The following is an 18,893-nucleotide window of genomic DNA, read 5'->3' as shown; positions in this document are numbered from 1 at the left end:
TAAAAAAATCTTTTAATTGTAGCCAGTATATTTTTTACCATGTACATTATTAAAGTTACTTATATTGCTCCAAGTGATATTTTATAGTTTATTTCAAATTTGGGCTAGTTGACTATGGAGCAGACTAATCAATTTTCCAATATAATTAAATCTTCACCTCTTTTCCATTTCAGGCTCTGATTTCACACTTGTTAATTAGTTAATCTCTTTGGTAGAATGGACAAAATGAGATTCAAATAGACTTTTTAATAATATAAATTGACATGTACAGTTTTGGTCTGGATTAGTTGGTATATGAACCTATCTTGTAATGGTAAATACTTATTTTTATTGTTTCTTTTTTGCTCTCCCTTCCTTACCCTTCCCTTCCCTTCCCTTCCCTTCCATCCCTCCCTCTCTGAATCCCTCCTTCCCTCCCTTCCTCCCTCCTCTTTTAAAGCAGCAATTGATGTGAAGGTTAATGGAAAATTCTCATAATTATGGGTAATGGAAATTTCTTTAAAGTATGATCCTGCTGCTTGACAAACTAATTTTGGTCTTGCCTTCTTTCACATTATTCTTTTGCAGGACTTAAATTTAACTGGTTAAAAATCTCCATATTATGGGTATTTCTAAATGATAGTCTTTGGGGTGAAGTTAACATAGATTGAATCCATAATACTTTTTTTTACCTTTGTATTTTCTTTATTACTTTTTAATAAGATTCTCATCATTATTGAGTAGGGATAGTCTTTATCTTTCTTTTAAAAAATCTTAAATAAAAAACTGATTTACTTTACTGTCAAATTTTTATCAAGAACATACATTCATTGGCTATTCTGTAACAAGATTTATTCAACTGTAGTAAAATTACAGCTCCCTTTATGAACCTCTTTCTTGGAGGACTTGCCATGTGCTTCATATTCAGTCTCTGTCATTTTTTTGAAATGAAATGTCATGAGACAAGAAGTATCATTAACACCAGGAAGATACTTACATATTAGAGAAATACCCAACCTATCTTTCAATGCACCAATCACTTTTCCTTACTGGACTTCTTCATCTGTTTCTTTCTCTCCAGATAAGCCCTTTTTTGTCATGCTCTGCTTATTCATTTACATGTATTTGAAATGGGTTCTCATTCCTCTTTTGGTACATTCACCCTCTATTAAAGTTTACCTAAATATGTCATTAAATAGTCTCATTTTTAGGTTTATGGATTACACTCAATGTAACTTGACATCTTTTTCTAATGCCCCTTATATACTCTTTTGTATCTCATTCGATGAAACTTTTGTTGTAGACTGACATCAGAGAAGTATGTGTGTGTGCATGTATGTGTACAGTCTTTACCTTGAGAAACTTGAACTCCAATTCAGAAAGTGCATAATGTACACCAAAAGACGCAAGAAAAATGAATGCTGACATAAGGCAAGGAATTCAAAGACTAGAACTTGGTTTAGTAAGCTGTACTTTCCTTTATTTTTTAAAAGAAAAATTATTTCACATGTGACCCATATCTATATATGAACATCCCCAGTCATGAGAGTGTCACACATATTTAAGTTTTAGCATAGTATCTCACAAAATGGATAAGTAGTTGTGGAAATAACAGGAAGGACATACCAGACTAGAAATGTAAATGTGATTTTATAAATATCAGAGAACATGGAGAAGCTGTAAGCAGAAAATTTGGCTAATTCAATTTGATTGTAATATAACTTCTATTCACTATTTAATAATAATTTTCACTTCTCCCCTCATGGAAACTCTTTTTTGAGAGAATCAACTTCAACAATATGTTGATGAGGGCCGGGGATTTAGCTCAGTGGTTTCACCGCCTGCTGCACAAGCACAAGAGCACAAGGACCAGAGTTCAATCCCCAGTACCAAAAAAAAAAAAAAAAAAGTAAAACAGTACGTTGATGTAGGTCTACATTTTAGTTTTTTTGGTTTTTTTTTTTGGTACTGGGGATCGAACTCGGGATCTCACACTTGCGCGGCAGGCGCCAGAACCACTGAGCTAAATCCCCGGCCTCTACATTTTAGTTTTACCATTCTTCCTTCAGGAGAAGACATTTTTTGCTATTCTAATAATAAAAGGCCATAGATAAACCAAAGCTTCTGTGGCTACATTATTATCTTTCTTTCCATACACTGAACTTTTGTAGAATTGTACTGAATTGACCCAAGATAGTCTGGATTCTTTAATAGTTTGTCTCTTCGGGCCAGGGATTTAGCTCAGTGGCAGTGCACCTGCATCACAAGCTCAAGGGTCTGAGTTTGATCCTGGTACCAAAAAAAAAAAATTGTCGCTTCCTTTTTTGCCTGAATTTGAGCCATTTTTCCTTGACTGAATATAAGTCTGGTCCTGTGACCTTCAGGCCTTGCAAGTGAAGGAATTCACAACTACCTGTGATTGACAGCACCTCTGTTGTAGTTAACAGGACAGTTTCTTTTCTTTTTTTGGTAAAGGGTACCAAACTTGGGTCCTTATGCTTGTGAGGCAGGCAGCAGAACCACTGAGCTAAATCCCCAGCCCAGGACAGTTTGATTTTAGAGCATAATATACCACTCAACAATTTTATAAACAGTAAATTCATAAATATTACACCAAGTGAAGACAATTTGCATTCATAGAAAAATAATTTTGTGCATCTGTAATATTCTTCAGGAGACATACTTTTTAAAAAACAAACTATTTTCTGATAGGGACTTTAAGCATTCTTTAAAAATCCTTCCTATCACTTGGGAGCTCTCCCCTGTGTTTTTTTAGAATCTTTGGTCATAGCTTACTCACTTTCTTAAACAACTCATGAGAACATTTTTTGTGTGCTTTAGCTTTTCTGTGCTGAGATTTGTTTGCCTTTTCCTCTTTAATACAGCTTAAGATGAACTCACATTGACTTATTTTAATGGGTCCTTTAATTGGCCCAGAGAAAAATTTTGCATTTCCTTTGCCCTATCAAATCCTAAAATGCAAGGTGATTACCATAAAGGCAGATGTCTTTTAGCTGATCTTTCATCAGCAATCAACTTGGACCTCACCTTTTAGATATGTCAAGCAGAGTGGGGAAGTGTGCGAGCCACTGCTCCAAATGGGAAAAGGAAAAAGCACCAGGGCATACATAGAAACTGTTCTAAAAGGACTCTTTAAACTCTGTTTTGGGGGCTTGGGATGGCAGTGAGACTCAGAACAAATCATCAGCAAATTCCAAAGAAATCATTTCATTCGTTACTTGTACCCTTAACTTTTTGCATCTATATTAAAGTGAAGGACATAGGAGTTCCCTAGGTTAATTTTTGTCATCTACCTGAACGTTTCTTCAGGGAGAAAATATATTTTTGTAACTTATTTCAATATCCCTAAAGGTCTCAGCCAAAAGGTACATTTTATTATTTTTAATATCCATGTCAAATTATAGACATGATGACATGAAAACATTGTTAAAATACTTACATGTCATAAAATTTCTCTTATGCTGAGATTTTTTTCCCTAGACTGTTTGAATAGCGTGTAATTTTTTTTTATATAACATGACAACAAGTCTTAGCCTAGCTCTTCCAAAAAACATTTTCAAAGATGGAATTAAATATGCATGAATCTTATTAGGTATATTACCTATGGGAGACGATATGGAGGAAGGTGAGGAGGTTAGGATAGCCATAAAATAGCAGCATAATCCTGTCCCTGAGTGAGGAAGTGACGAAGAGGGGTTGGAGCAAAGTATCCTTGAATGCCTTGCTGTCAAACAAAACCCTAGCAAAGCCATTGGACAGTCCTTGTGTCTCTGAGGAGTGGGCTTGCTTCCTGTCCTGGCCCTGCTCAGTCATCACCTAAGCCCCAGAAGAAGAGCGGCAAACAGATGCAAGGTGGCTGGCACAGCACAGCCACCGGAGCCTTTGCTCCGTACGATGGAATTTTCTGCCCTTTCCATGAGGATATAGTAATCTCTAGAGAATATGTTCTAAGACTCCCAGTGGATGCCTAAAACTTTATTTCCAAATCATAAATATAATGTTTTGTGCTATCTACATTCCTATGATAGAGCTTAATTTATTTAAGCTCTAATTTATTAGGTCACGGCAACATATTTATAACAATAACTAATAATAACACGAAACAATTTTAGCAGTATACTACTGTACAAGTGCTGTGAATGTGGTCTCTTTTCCTCCCAAATACCTGACTGTATCCCTCCAACTCTCCTCTCCTTTTGGCCATGTGAGATGACATAATACCTACGTGATGAAATAAAGTGAAGTAAATGACACAGAACTTATGGCGTAGGGTTAGATTACTACGTAGACATTACTGAATACAAGCACAGAAATGCTAAGATGTCAAAATGAGGACAGAGATGGCTACTAAGTGACTAATGGAAGGGCAGTGTATACAGTGTGAATATGCTGGACAAAGCGAAGTTTCATGTACTGGGTATAATAAAGCAGGTTGACAAGAAATTTCATCACACTGCTTAGAATGCCAGGCAATAGAAGACTTACAAATTATGTATTTCTAGAATTTTCCGTGTAACTGTTTTGAACCATAACTGAACATGGATAACTGAGTTCACAGAAATCAAAACTGTGGATAAGAAGAGACTGCTCTGTTTGGATCTTCTACAATACTTGGTATAAGATAGGCAGCAACCTCATATAGGGCTTTAAAATAAGGCACAAACAAGCATTAGCATTACATTTAGAAATCTTCTCTTGATTAATACAAAGAGAAACGTGACTGTATAGATAACAAGGGACCAGCTGTAAATAAAGTTTATACAAATAGTCCCTTGTTAAGAATCATAAAATGAAAAGACAAAGCCTAGCTTGCAAGTACATGGCTAAGAGAGGTAAATTAACTCTTAAATTTCAAATTGTTGTTTTCACAATAAATTTTATAGTAGCTATTGAAGTGTTACAATGATCTCCTTCTGATTTGAAGAAATTGTTGAGGGTCACCTCTTTTCTAAGCAATGTATCTGTCAACAACTGTTACTTCACCATGTTCATTTATAAAATAAGAGTGTATTATATATGTTCCTTTCTTACAGTATTCTGGTGGTGCTCAGGTTGAATTTTTCAAACAATAGAAGGTGTGGAAATCATTTGTAACATGTAGAGGACCATAGCAATAAAAATTTTGATTCTTGTTACTAGTTTGTATGCCAGAAAAATACATGGATACTTATATAATCCTTAGACGCACAGAAAGTCACTACTTGTTCCCATGACTGCCACATGAAACCCCTCAGCTCTCATTCAGTGCTACCCCAGCCTCCTGAAATAGCTTCGCTGCTTCCACTCCTGTTCTCCAGCCCCACCTCCACCAGCAGCCAGTGGGCTCATTTTACTTAAATCCATCCTTCACTTGAAATATTCCATTGGTTTCCCATTAGTCTGAAAATACAGAACCTTTGTACAAATTATTTTATCATATAGCTCCTGTCTGTCTCTCAAATTTAACTTCATTTTACCTTAACTTGTAACAATTAAGCTACAACTGCAATGGCCTTCTCTTGGTTCCATGAGGCCTCTCATGAAAGGTTTTAGTTACTTGGAAATCTCAGGCTCTTATTCAAAAAGAAGAAAAATTGTTGCTATTGGGGAAGTTTAAATAATAGAGGAATGACTCTGTTCTTATAAGTGGCTTATATTTATTGAAGTATATCAGGTATCAAAATGTGCAGAGGACAACCAATTAAACTATGGAAAAGGGATCACAAAATTTTTTCTATATTTTTTATGATACCTGGAATTTGTTGCTATTTTTGAGCATGTGTACTATGTGTGTGATACTAGAGATTGACCCCATGGCCTTCACATTGGTCTACATCCCCTGTTCTTTAAAAAAAATTTTCTTGAGACAACGTTTTGCTAAATTGCCTAGGCTGGACTCAAACTTGTGATCCTGCTGCTTTAGCCTCCTAGAGTGTTGGGATTACAGGAGTGTGCCTCTGCTTCTGGCTGTACAGTGACAGAAAATTTTATGACTCTTAAATTCTTCAGTAAAACTCATCCTCTTTGTTAATATTTCTGAAGAGAAAATAAGATAAAGATCATTCTTTCTTGTAGCTGTTGGGATCTCATTAGCTATCAATCACGAAATCCCTAGAAAATAGAAAGTATTTTATAGGGTCAGAAAGTGTACTGCAAAGAGCAGTGGGTCTTTCTTGGCATACTCACGGGTTCAGAGAGCAACATTTTTAAAAAATGCTTTTCATGTAAAATTAATAAGTGCTAATGTAAATGTTAAAGCACAAAATTGTGATTCCTGGTTTCTGAGCCTCCTCAGAGTTGTTAGAAAACTAGAGAATGCTTCCCTACCCAAGAGCACCTTTTATCAGAGAGTGAGAGATTTGTGAATGTAACTACTATTAACATCAATGAAATTTAATCAAGTAGATCTCCTACACATAGATCAAAAGATTTATTCAAATTACTATAAGTGTAGCCAATCATGGGGAATAATTCATAGCAAATATAATTTAAAGTGTTTTACATTAAAACATGAAATAGAACCTGTTAGAAGTTGAATCTATTTTTAGAGCCAGGTACTAAAGTGTCTATGATATTGGGATTCTGGTATTAAATAAAAGACAAGTTTGTAAACAGCTCAATAATTGGACAGGCTCCATATTGATTTTTTCCTTTGTTATATAATATTACCCACTTCTCCATCCAGAACCATGTCGTACAGGGTTTAAGAGTGCTACAAACATGGTTGCTGTTGTGTATTGGAATGTTGGAATGTGCAAAGACGGAAAGACTGTCACAGCAGTCAATAAGATCTGAGAGGTGTTGACTAATTGCCTGCTAATTACACAGTAAATTGTCTAATTAAGCTGATGGTTAATTAGGGTACGCTTGCACAGCAGTCTTGTGGAATCTGTGTCTGATGTCTGGGAAGCAGCTTGTATAATTGGCAAACTGGTAAGGACTGGCAGAGAACATGACTGGAAAGCTCCCTGCCAATGGATGACAGAACACGGATTTAGTGGAAACAAAAGGGTTGTTATTTTTCTCCTGAAAGTTTTGTTTCAGTTCTGCAGCTATTGTGCAGTAAGCAATTGAGAAGTACACTGAAGCCTAAATTATGTGAAGGAAAAGAAGGCTCAAAATGTGTATAAGAATGTAAAATATGGTTTTGCTTGCTGAGTATATGTTCTGATACACCATCTTACATTGCATTAATCTACATATTGTGTGCTTTTACAGTTCCTCCTTTTAACATATGTTATTTGGTGTTCATGTGAAAAAAAAAAGAAAATAGGATAATCTAATGAAAAAAATGCCTGATTTAGGAGAATATGAGGAGGCAGTAAATATGACAGTTAAGAGATTTGAAATACGAATTTTGAGTTCATTAATTATTATTTTTGCTATCACAGTGAATCTTAAAAATATTAAGCAATTTAACAGCTGTAAGTTTGGAAAATATTCTAAATAAATAAAAATTGTGTGTATAATGAGAGAATTTTAACTTTACTATTTTTACAGTTTTACCATGCAACTGGCATTGGCTAATAATTTAATAAAATGTAAGAACGGAATGTTTCATACCTAAATGGATTTCATTTCTGAATGCAAATGCATGGTATTTGATTAACTACCTGAAATTTTTGAGTCCTCCAAATATAAGAGATCTAGAAATTAATTTTGTTTTGTATTCTTCATAGCTGAGGAAATTTAACTTGTAATTTCAAAATACCGTTTATGTTTTAAATACAAATATGAAAATTTATCCTGTAAAATAAAATACGTGGAATACATGGAAGCATATAGACATTTAAAAGAGAACGTTAGGTATACACATTGTTTCTTTCTAAGAGACCCGAATACACACAATTACTTCTGTTACCATTTGACACCCAGATGCAGCTGTATTTCAGAGATTTCAAAATAAGATTTTGAAGAGAACATTAGGTTGCAATTGAAACAAAGGATCACCAACATATAATAAATCTAAGAGTGACTTATACTACTTTTTATTAATAAAACATGAAAAACTTTTAAGGATTTCATAACTAGGTTTCTAAAAATTAAGAAAACCTGAATTAAATTATAATATCAAAATTTTTGTTGCTTTTTTATCAAAGTGATGTCTGCATGTAACTAGATGGGTATGTGGGTACTATTTCCACTGTTTGTCAAGTGGTTTTAGAACGTATTATACACATGCTAAACTGTTTGAATTAGAATTATTTTTAGTGATGTATGCCTGATAAATGAAAGCATTTATTATTTTAGTACAAAAGGTGTTTTTCACACTTCAGAGCAAAATTTTAAAATATTGAGACATAGAAGTAAAAATAAGTGAAGATAAAATATTAATTCAAGAATATAGAAAATCATATTCATTCATTTTGGAGTAAAGTTGCAAAGTCTTGGAAGATATTATAAAGAAATTATGCAAGAAAACAGAAAAGTGAATTTACCAAAGGAATACAAAGCTAAACATTGAAATTGCTTATTTAAAGATATATCTCCTGAGAAAGAAAACTCAGATAGAGGTCAGTGTTGCAAATTCATCCACTCTATATTTTGATCTACACAGTTTTTCAATTTATTCCTGATAGAAATAATATAAATTATAAATGATAAAGGTTTGTGTAAAAGAAATAGCAAGAACCTCTGTTTACTATTGCAATTAAAATTTTAAAGAACTTTTTTAAACCTTACTTTCAAGAAAAAGCCACCCTTTATATTTACAAATAAGGTTCAATGTTGTTTTCTAACCAAAATCTAAAAGGGTTCATGAATATTTAGCCATCACAAGAATAAATTCTACATGTACTTAGTTCCTGTAGTTATCTTGAAAATGTCATGTGATACTTTATTTTCATCTTTGAAATATATGTGTTTCTATGTACACTTAAAAACCAGAGGTAAAATTTGTATACGTGTACATGTGTGCTTGTAGCTTATGTAACTTTCGTAGCTTTTTGAATACAATAGCTTCACTTATCTACAAATTTTTTTTGGTACTGGGGATCAAACTTGGGACCTTGCACTTGCAAGGAAGTCAGTGGAACCACTGAGCTAAATCCCCAGCCCACTTATCTACAGTTTTATCTTCTGTGGTTTCATAGTCAGTCACCATGTGACAGTTACACTGGGTTGTCACCTTCATTGGCTTGAGAGTAGCCTAGGGGATTAGTTAAGCACATTTCTGGGTGTTTTGGTGGTCATGGAGTTGTGACCTTCTGGTCCAGATGCCCTGGGCCCTTTTTTCTCTGGTGGTGTTTCCCTTCCCTTCTGGTCAGTATGAACTAAGTAGCTTTTCTTCATCACACCCTTCTGCCATGGTGTTTCTGCCTTAGAGCCAGCCAACCACGGGAAGAAGCCTCTCAAACTGTGGGCCAAATTAAACTTCTCCTTCCTTATGTTGTGGGTGCAAGACCGTTTGTCTAGCAGTGATAAAGCTATCTAATATGCACAGTTTGAAGTTGAACTTCAAATTTCTGAATAGAAAATTCCAGAAATAAACAATTCATGTTTCAAATTAGGCATTGTTCTTATTAGCATAATGAAATCTCATGCCATCCTTCTTTGTCCCACCCAGTATATGAATCATCCCTTCAACCAACCTTTCTATGCTGAATATACCACCTCTCTGGCTAGTCACTTAGTAGCCACCTTGGTTAGCAAATTAACTGTCATAATATCTCAATTAATATCTCAGTGTTTGTGTTCAAATAACTTTTTATGAGTTAACCTAACCCTTTATCATATTGCATATATCATTTACCTTGCTTTGTTTGATCATGCAGGCATTGTATTATTTCACATCATCAAAAGGAATACAATACAATGATATGTCTCAGAAAGAGATCACTATCAAATAAGATTTATTATAGTGTATTATTATAATTGTTCTGTTATTATTGTTACTAATCTTTTGTTCTGCCTAATATGTAACTATACCATAAGTATATTAGTCAGCTTTCCATCAATGGGACAAAATACCTGACACCACAATTTAAAGGAAAGGGGGTTTAGTTTGGCCCACGGCTTTGGGGAATTCAGTCCATGGTCAGTGGGGTCCAAGGCAGAATTGGATTGGTGGAAGGATATGGTATAGGAAAGCTGCTGCTCATGTCAAGGCAGCCAGGAAGTAGGAGAGGATGTGGGGGATAGGCTTTGGTACCATCTACATTTTCAGACATTGATTTCTAATATAAACCCTGTTCATAAAGGGAGATAATGTAGTCATCCATCATTAGTATCTAAGTAATTTCAGAATAGTCCCATAACTCTCAAAAATAAGCTTCATACTCTGTTATGGCTTGTGTCTAGATATCACCCCAAAGCTTCATGCAGTCACAGGTGGGGGTTTTTCACAGGTGACTGGACCTAGAGTGTGTGATGCTGGGATTAAGAATGTGTGATAGGGCCGGGGATTTAGCTCAGTGGTTCCGCCGCCTGCCTCAAAAGCGTAAGGACCTGAGTTCATTCTCCAGTACCAAAAAAAAGAGAGTGGTGATTACTAAATCAGTTCACTGATTGGTTTGACACCACCCTAATTGTAGTAGCGCAGATACAATACAAGGGATAGAAAGAGGCTTGTCTTGCCCCTTGCTTGCTTTTGCTGTCTTCTGCTTGCCATGAACTGTTTCTCCTCTGTGATCCCCCTCTGCCATGGCACCTTGCCTTGGAGCCAGCCAATTATGTACTGAAACCTCTACAAACTGTGAGCTAAATAAACCTTTCCCCTTTAACTTTGGGTGTCAGGTATTTTGTCTCAGAAATGAGAGAAAAGTAACTAAGACATACCCATTAGATATAATACCCACTACTCAATTCCTCCAACGCCTGAAAACCAGTAATTTACTTTGCATCTCTATGGGCTCACCTATTGTGGACATTTGAGATAAATAGAATCATACAGCAACTGACTTTTTGTGGCTACTATTTAAAATTATTTAGGATAATATTTTCAGAGATTAACCAGGATGTAGTGTATATTAAAATTTCTTTATTTTCTGTGGCCATGCCACATTTTCTTTACCTATTTATGAATTCATGACTTTTTCCCTTGTGCTACTATTAATATTTCCTGAATATTCATTTGTAAGATTTCGAGTGAATATACTCTATTTTTTGTTCTTTTTAGATATATTTAGGAGTGAAAAATGCTGAGTAATATGGTAATGCTAAGTTTTTGAGGAATGGTGAAGTTTTTTTCCATAGCAGCTGCATGAATACATTCCCACCAGCAATATATGATTTTTCCAAATTTTTTGCATACTCACCAAGAGCACTGTCTATCTTTTTTTATAGACATCATAATGGGTGTGAAATAGTTTGTTATTAAGACATTGATTCCTAGTATTAGTTAGTATAGTTGAAAATATGAAGATCTGGTAATTGCCTTAATGTTCTTGATAACACATCACCATGACAACTAGTTAATTTAACAGACAGTTAAAGTAACTGCCATTTTTCCTTTTCCTTTCTTGTTCCAGAAATTATGGTCATCAGGGACTATTTGACCCAATTCCAATCTCTGGAGAAGAGCCAGTTTATAAGCATTCCTTACTGTGGGAGATAAAGTTACAAGATAGGGTGTATTTATAGTCTCTTAGTGTTTGGTAAATTATAGAGTTGAAGGAAATGAATAAATGTTTCAAGCTAAATTTCAAGCAAAATATACTGAATTAGAAACTTGAGAAGAAATATTTAATATACCCTAGAGAGCAGAGATAAAAAATTTAGCTCTAGGAGTCCTGATCACTCGTTCTCCTCGCTCACTGCTTTCCAACTGGGCAATAGTATCATTCCAGATCCAACAGTGCAAGCTGTAAGAGTTTAAAAGACCCCTCTGAGGTCCAGCTCTAGTCTAAGGCTTCCATCTACAGATAATGGAAATTTGTCTTTAATTAAATACTAATAGATTTGTCCAAGTTCATTTGGGTGAATAAAAGGTACTCTTAAACCATGTACATGACAGTTTTAGTTCTGCATACTTTTGAGTAAAGTATTTCATGCTCTTCGTAGTTCATTTTTATGTCTAGGGTATTATAGAACCGTAAGACCCAGACTTGACTTTCTGAGAACCTAAAATCTAGAGGTGATACTCGTGAACATTCAATTTAAATATTTTAAAAAATGATAACAGAAAAGTAGAAACAAAGGTATAAAAACACAGAGCGAGCACCAGACTGAGATGTAAGCACAGGATGTCACTGCAGAAAAGAAATGATACCTAAGGGATATCCTAGATTGTGTCTGTCTCATGAGCAGGGAGCACATCGTGGGTGCGTAGCACATTGAAAGTCAGGAGAGAAAAAGTCCAGTAGAAGTTGGAGTTATTTTCACTGTAAGATTGACACAGTAAAAAATACGGAGAGTTATACTGGAACTACAAGATAAAGGGTCTATCTGACTAGTCCCTTCAAGGATAATGAAGGAACTCTATGCCCCAAAGAAGACAAATCAGGATCAGATGTGCATTTCAGAAGGGTTTCTCTGATAGTAGTGTAGAAAAGATTTAGGAAGTACCCACAAGATTAGGAGAAAGTAAATATGTTCATTGTACAAATAATTTCTGACAAACTACCCTGTTTCCAAGGATTGTGCTTTAGTGCTGAAGACAGAGTGGAGAGGGATTTGGTAAGGCCTTAACTTTATGGAGCTTACAGACAGGTACAATGCAGTGGGGAAGATATTGACCAAAAGTCACAAGTAGAGCAAAATGAACCCATTTGTAATGTCTAGAGACTACAGTGGCAGTCTTAGTGACTGACTACAAGAGAGAAAAGTTAAGAATGAGTCTAGTATCTCTACTTTGGCAGCTATTTATTTGTTATGCAAAGGAATTAAACATCAAAGAGAAAAGTATGGTTACTGTATTGTGTGCAGCTAGTGAATCAGAACTTTGCAATATAAAAAAAATTGTCAATAGATACTTTTATTCTCCAACTATGATTACATCAAATATTTGGAAGGAAAAGGTCACTTTAATAGAGGAACTACAGTTATTAAAATTGAATTGAAAATGTTATTAATTTCTCAGATGAAATATAGGCGCTAGAGTTTTAAATTTTAAACTTAATTTAATTATTCTAAAATTAGATTTAAAACTAACATATAAAGGGGAAAAGTTAAATAACAAAATAGCATGTGAAATCAATATGACTAATTAACTTGATATAAATAACTTGACTATTGCTATATTTATCTGTAAATCATTTATCATGGTACCAGCTGTAAAAGAAAATCTTAATAATAATGATAATGATGTATGTCATCGTTCTACCCAGCAGAGGTGTCATGAAAAATTGTTAACAAACAGTCTTACAACACTTCATAGATTCAAATGCTAATATAATAATATAATCAATAATAATAAAATCAGTAATGGAACAAATCATTTTGATGTAGTTAGGAAAGGGAAATTCATTTAAACTTTGAGTTCACATGCAAATAAACTACCAAAACAGAATTCTTCATCCTTTTATGTCTGTATTTACATTTTGTATTTTTTAATTTCAATGAGTTCAAGAGGGAGTTAGAGAATGTCAGAAGAAATGTTTTCTCTCTCCCTCTCTCTCTCTCTCTCTCTCCAGATCCGTACCCCTGTCCCTTCTCCTTCTTTCTTTCCCTCAAGTGGAACACTGATCATCTCCATAGAATCAGTTACACAATTCAGAACATTACCCAAATATATATCTCCCATACATACACTGACTGTCATTGATCAAGGTCTTATTTGTCCTCACATAGAACATTGCATGATCCTCTTAAAAAGTCTGATTTCCAGTCTGGGGCTTGTGTCTCAGTGTACAGCACTTGCAGAGCATGCAAAAGGCCCCGGGGCTTCATCCCCAATACCATAAAAAAGTGTGATTTCCACAGTTTCTCCCGACGGTAATTAATATAATTATTTTCAAGCAAATATATCTCCCTGAAGTATACTTGGACTTCTCTCTCCACTGCCTGCTGGTAGTAGAAAGATTGTATTCTGTACCATATCACACACTGCTTTCTATTATCTCAGCCCATCTTTCTCTCAGTCTTAATTTTCTCCCTACTTCTTCAACAGAAAAGAGGCTTAACAACAAATTCCCTAAGAGTCTTGAAGTATTAGTGCCCAATTTGTCACCATATATTTGTCTCCATATAACACTGCTCAAACTCCACATATGCTTTTTGTTATTTGATCCACATAATTTATGTTTTGTCATTTGCCATTAGCAAATGTGGTAGTGCCATTAGCACTGTAGTAGATGTCAAAATCCCCATTACGTATATAACCTGAGCCTTAGTGATTTCTAAGGCCCCATTCTCTATTTCCTGCGATCACACCCAGTGCCTTAAACACAGAAGATCCTCAGCAAAAGCTGATTTGCTCTCTTCTATCTTAGGATGGTTTATTTTTCTAGAATGAAGCATGACAGGATTTATCACATGATAGAAACTGATCAGTAACATTTTTTGTGGCATAATTTTGCTACAGATAGTTGTGTAGGTATTTATGGGAGAAAATCAGAAGCTTTTAAATAAGATTTATTGTGAGCCTCGTTTAATGATCTCATTTTATGGAACTGGCTTGGTCCATTATAAGTCCCCATAATTCTTACAGAATTATGTTTGACTTTTCATTGGTAATTATTGTTTGGTTGGGTCTATTTCCCTAGCTTTCTTTCTGGTAAGGTGTTTTATATTTCAGAAATTACAATTCCCAGTTCTTGGACAAAAATGACTCTACTTAGATAATTCACCAAGTTTATTAGCATGATCGTATGTTAGACAAAGCAAATTCAAAGCCAGGACCTCTATGAGGAAGGCAAGAACCCTGGACACACACCTTTATTTCTTAAATATTTATACATTGCAAATAAAATTCAGGGGTAATGAAAAGTTTCTTCTGAAATGAACTCCCCCGAGCTCTGGATTTCCATGGGTTCTTTCACTGCTTATATTTTAGTACAGTGATATGAATATGAAAAACTGTTAGCACTAAGGGATTATCCTCTCCCCAGTGCTCTGTGCAATATTTTAAAGGTATCCCAACATTATAGATTACACTGAACTAATACAGCCTGATTGGTATTACATTCTATATTCATATTTACTATAAAATGTCTCGCTACAGCACATTCTTTAACTTCCTGTAGAGAAGGAAGTAATGTACAACAGAGAAGTGCATTTTTTAGAAACACTGAAATGAAAGTTGTTGATTTTAAAAGACATTTTGTCACAGATGAGTGAGGGAGAAAGAGATCAAACCAGCAAGACTAGCCAATCCAAGGTTTCATTCATGCATCTCTTCTGCTTAGCGCTTTCCCCTTTGGTATCATTAGCATTTTCATTTCGAAAAATGACAGTCTGCAGTGGAAGCAGTAAAAATGTTCAACCTGTGGTTTAAATTATTGATTTTTTAGAATATTGAAGCAGTATTTCAACTGGATTTTGTTAGAGATACTTCTGAGTGGGGGGTTTCAGAGGTAATTTGATATCCAAAAGCCTGTATATTTCAAAGAGTTTTCATTCTTTGAATTTCTTTAGACTCTGGGTGATTGGATAAATATGCTTATTGTCTTCAGGATTATAAGTAGAAGATCATTGCTGCTTGAACTTGAAACATATATTTGCACGCAGTACTCTTCATGATTTATGATGTATGCTTAGAGTATCATCAACTGGCAAAATAAATCTTCATTTGGAAACAAAAGCTGATTTTAAAATGAAGGAAAAGATATTATGATTTGCATGCATAGAAGGCCAGTAGGCCAATTGATAGCTAGTTTGTTGATAACAAGTTATAGTTCTATAAGAATGGCTTTAAGGTGTTAAGCCCTTGAGATTTTGTTATGCTAATAGGGAGTAGAGTGTAGCCACAGATACTGCCTTTAAAGTCTTTATAAGTCTCTCTCCACAGTCAGCATTCACATAAGAAGAGAAAATGTTTTGACAAGGAGCAGGCTCACTGACTGCTGTGTGTGTGCTGTACAGGTAGTTTGCTATTCGCAGCATGTTTCTTCTTATGGAAAAAGCTACTTAAAAATTATATTATATCAAAATGTCTTGATCTGCAATCATTCTACAAGTTGAAGCCCTGTTGAAGTCAATGAGAGCTTGGAGTACAAATCTATGACTGTATCGAGCTTAATATGTGGAGAGTTGCATCATATTTTGTAATGTCAAGTACCACACAGCAAAGGGATGACACAAATTTGAAATAAAACCTGTTATTCTCCCTTGACAAGTGGAAATGAATTAAAAATACAGTATCAGAGGAGATCTTTTTGAGCCATTGGGATATGAAAGGGAAATCTGGCACTTACTACTTGAGATGTATCCATTATAATCCCTGTTAACATTTAAATCAACTTAAAAATGCCTTCCCAATGGCAGTGCTGCCCTGAAAGTTGGAGAATTTGCTGATATTACTGCTTTGTAAAAAAAAGTGTTTAAAGTAAGGGTACAAACTATAGTATCCAATTCTTTTCTAGAGACATCCTCTCTCTAAAGCTTTGCCTTTATGTGATCCAAATAGTTTATAAATATCATCTATATCACTGTGGTATGAGTCTTTTAATTCTTTTGGGAAGATACCAAGCAGAGGAATAGCTGGGTCAAGTGGGACTTCTATTCCTAGTTTTTTGAGATATCTCCATATTGATTTCCACAGTGGTTGCACCAGTCTGCACTCCCACCAGCAATGGAGAAGGGTTCCTTTCTCCCCACAACCCTGCCAACATTTGTTATTGGTTGATTTCTTGATAGCAGCCATTCTTTCTGGGATGAGGTGGAATCTCAGTGTTGTTTTCATCTGCATCTCTCGAATGACCAGTGATGTTGAACATTTTTTCGTAGGTTTATTTGCTGCTTTTATTTTGTTGTCTGAGAAATGTCTGTTCATTTCAGATGCCCATTTTTCAATTGGATCTTTAAATTTGAGGGTCTGATTTTTTTAAGTTCTTTATATATTCTAGATAGTAGTCCTTTGTCTGAGGTAAAAGAATCATACCACAGTGATATATGCTCACCCATGTTTATAGCGGCACAGTTTGTAATAGCTAAAGCTTGGAAACAACCCAAGTGCCCATCAACTGGAGACTGGATAAAGAAGATGTGTTTTTTTATATAAAATGGAGTACTACTCAGCCATAAAGAATGAGAAACTAGAGTCATTTATAGCTAAATGGATGTACATTGAGGGCATACTCCTAAGTGAAATAAATAGGACAGATGTGTAAATACTGAAAAGTTTCTCTGGTGTGAGAAACTGAACGTGTAAATAAGCATTAAAATGAACAATTGATAATCTGAAATAGGAAGAAAAAGTCCAAAGGGGTAGGGGAAATGGGAGGGGTAGGGTGAAAGAAAGAACGGAAAGGAAAAAATATGAGAAAAGGAAAAAATGGAAACAAAGTCTTTGTAAATAGGCAGGGGTGGAGGAGTTGAAGGGAGGGTAGGGGAATGGGGAAAAAATAAGAATCATGATACATCATGTAAAGGTACAAGTTCCCAATGACAAATGTGAATGTATTGTATACCTAAAATGTACCAATAAAAGAATTTAAGGAGAAAAAAAATAATAAAGTAGGTTATATATGCCAAGCTGGATTTATCTGAGATCTGAAGTCAAATAAACATGGCAAGGGCAAATATATATATATATATATATATATATATATATATATATATATATATATAAAATAATAATAAAATATACATGTATATATAAAATCATACAGATTGATTAAATCTTCATGAGATCTCTTAGAGCAAGAAAGTTTTAATCTTTTCATGTTGTTTTATAATATGATGGTTATGGAAAAGAAGGCACAAGACTTAAATAAACTTTTCAGGTAAATCTATTTCCAAAGGCAGTGTTTAACTCTTTCTTTTTATTCATCGAAGATGTTACTTTAAAAGTGGCATCAATTGTAGCTTAAGTCAAACTGAAGACTTAGAAAAGCATTAAGGCTTCACAGTTCCATAGCATCTGTGTTTAATATACTCAGTTATGATATCTCAACTCATGTCTCTATCAAGTGCTTCCCTCATTTAAAATTATTTTTTTGTGTTAATGTCTCAAGCATTGAGCAGAAACTAATTCAAAGAATCTCTACAACAACCTATGCATTGCATATTATTATTATCCCAATAAAGTGGATGATACACAGAGTGATTATTTTTATTAAAAGTATTAATTGGGTGCATGGATGAGATAATATCAATCATAAGGAATTGTGACTATTCAGTGAGTTGATGATGACATGACATTGTGCTTCATGATAAGAGTGTTTATGAAATACTGTGTGGCAGGTGGTATTCTAAGCATTTTTCATATAGTATTTTATGCAGTTTCTTATTTCCTTTTTACACTAGTACTGTGGAGTAAAGGTACTATAATTATCAACACTTATGAGAAAGGAAAGTGAGTCACAGAATTGCTGAACCCACATCACACAGCCATTCACTTGCCATAATGATGAAAGCACGAAATATAGTTCCTGGCATCTAATAAATCCTCAAAATTATTATGGGCATTATTTTTAAGGCACATGGTTAGAGAAAGAATCAAGTATTTCTTGAATTAATGAATGAAGCCCAGATATGCAATCTACTAGCTATGGGACTTTGTACAAATTATTTAAACTTTAAGTTTCTGTTTCCTTACTTGTGATATTGTTATAATGAAATATTAATAATTGTAAATACTGAGTTCAGGTGTGTGTCAAGTACTCCTCTGGCATGTAATGAAACAAAACCTTAGCAAGTACTTAGAGCATAGTAAGTACTCAACAGTGCTGATTATCAGTGATGTATTTTGACAACTTAATTGTAATAGAAAAAAAATAACTAGTCAGTAACCTTAGATCAAACATATTGTGTGTGCTAGAGTAAATCTGACCCATATTTTCTGCCACAAATATTTGAATTGGTGCAATTTATCA

General features: G+C 34.5%; 1 protein-coding gene across 7 annotated transcripts in view; it reads left to right on the top strand.

Moving 5' to 3' along the window:
• The window catches only part of Dpyd (dihydropyrimidine dehydrogenase), a 901,729-nt gene that overhangs the window by 426,942 nt on the left and 455,894 nt on the right, over positions 1–18,893 (top strand). The gene's annotated exons all lie outside the window — the stretch shown is intronic.

This window comes from Heterocephalus glaber, unplaced genomic scaffold (assembly GCF_053883595.1).
Source record: "Heterocephalus glaber isolate CG9 unplaced genomic scaffold, H.glaber_assembly_v1.0 deba00001442, whole genome shotgun sequence".
In the NCBI taxonomy this organism is placed as follows: Eukaryota; Metazoa; Chordata; class Mammalia; order Rodentia; family Bathyergidae; genus Heterocephalus; species Heterocephalus glaber.
Note: the sequence above shows the minus strand (reverse complement) of the source record. Positions and strands in the feature narration are given on the sequence as shown.